Here is a 1,489-nt window from a genome sequence, read left to right as displayed (position 1 = left end):
GCAATCTGTTTCGACTTTAATGGAGAGTAGAGGTCAAAAGAAAATTAGCGATAAAGTCACAATATATCTATCACCTATAAAAAGCAATATGATTTGACTGATTGTTTTGTTGAGTTATTGAATGTTTAGTCCTCTTATTATTGTTTTGTTGGCTTAATTATCTGACACTGTGTGTGTGTGTTTATAAATGAATAAATGGTAATTTGGGCAGTCTTGCATTTACTTATTTGTATTATCTCTGTAAAGTGTAAAGTTGCCCTTAAGTGTCTTTGTAATATACTGTTGAATATGTTGCACTTTGTTAAAGTCCAAATTGAGTTATTGAATGTTTAGTCCTCTAATTTATTTATTTTATTATTATTTTTGTTAGCTTAGTTAGTTAACTATGTGTGTGTTTAACTATTAATGAATGAATAAATGGTAATCTGGGCAGTCTTGCATTTACTTATTTGTATTATTTCTGTAAAGTGTAAAGTTGCCCAAAGTGTCTTTGTAATATATTGTTGAATATGCTGCACTCTATTGAATTCCAAGTAGTTGTCAAAGAATGAAAGGAACTATTCTGATTTGATCCAAGTTGTGTGTGTGTGCATTAATAGTGGGTAAAAAACTATACAATCAAAATGAAAAATTCCTGGGATGATTCATGTTAGGACATATATGAATCATGTTAGGAACATATGTATCTAGAATTGGCTAATTCCTTTGACAAAACACACTTTACTTGTATTGGGTAGCTCTAGGATGTGTTTATACTTCAAGGAATAGGAGTCCAAGTCCAAGTGTTAAAGCCATGCAAATTATCCAGAAACAAGTGAAGAAGTGTCTAGATTTTAAAGTTCAAACAGCTGCTCGTAGATAACTATCTATCAAGATTTTACGAAAATCAGTTTTCCAGATCTGATTTCACAAATCCGTGTATATTTGTTTAGGCTGATGCAAGTGAGTGCAACTTGTGCAAAGGTTTTTCACAAGTATATTATGACCGAGACATATGCCTAGTTCATCTTTCTTTTGAAGAAGTTGCTGCGTTTGTACGCTGTAGGGTTTTGTAATCAAGGAGTTTCGTGATCTTTTATCGTATTGATGAACTGAAGAACTTTACAGCAACATCCTTCTCAAGTTGGTGGTTAGTCACGTATTTGGATCCGTGCATTGATTGGTTAGTCACGTATTGGGATTCTCTACTTATAACCGCTTATTGAATATAGTGAATTTTTGGGAGTAGTGACTTAAAATCACTCGGTTGGGTTTTTGCCTTAGAAGTTTTCCCATTCGTAATAAATTACCGTGTTAACTTTATTTTCCGCTGCATATTAACTTAGTTGGTAATTTGTTTGTCCTACACACGTATTGCATGCTAATCGATTAATTATTACTTGACTAATTAATTGGTTATTCATCACAAGGGGTCAATACATTCTTAGCTTATCAATTCATGAATTTGAAATAGATCCATGAAAGGAAGGAGTTATTATTGAAGATCTAA

Source organism: Quercus suber, unplaced genomic scaffold (genome assembly GCF_002906115.3).
Source record: "Quercus suber isolate HL8 unplaced genomic scaffold, Cork oak 2.0 scaffold_191, whole genome shotgun sequence".
Lineage (NCBI taxonomy): Eukaryota > Viridiplantae > Streptophyta > Magnoliopsida > Fagales > Fagaceae > Quercus > Quercus suber.
The sequence above is the reverse complement of the archived record's forward strand: the minus strand, read 5'-3'. Positions refer to the sequence as shown.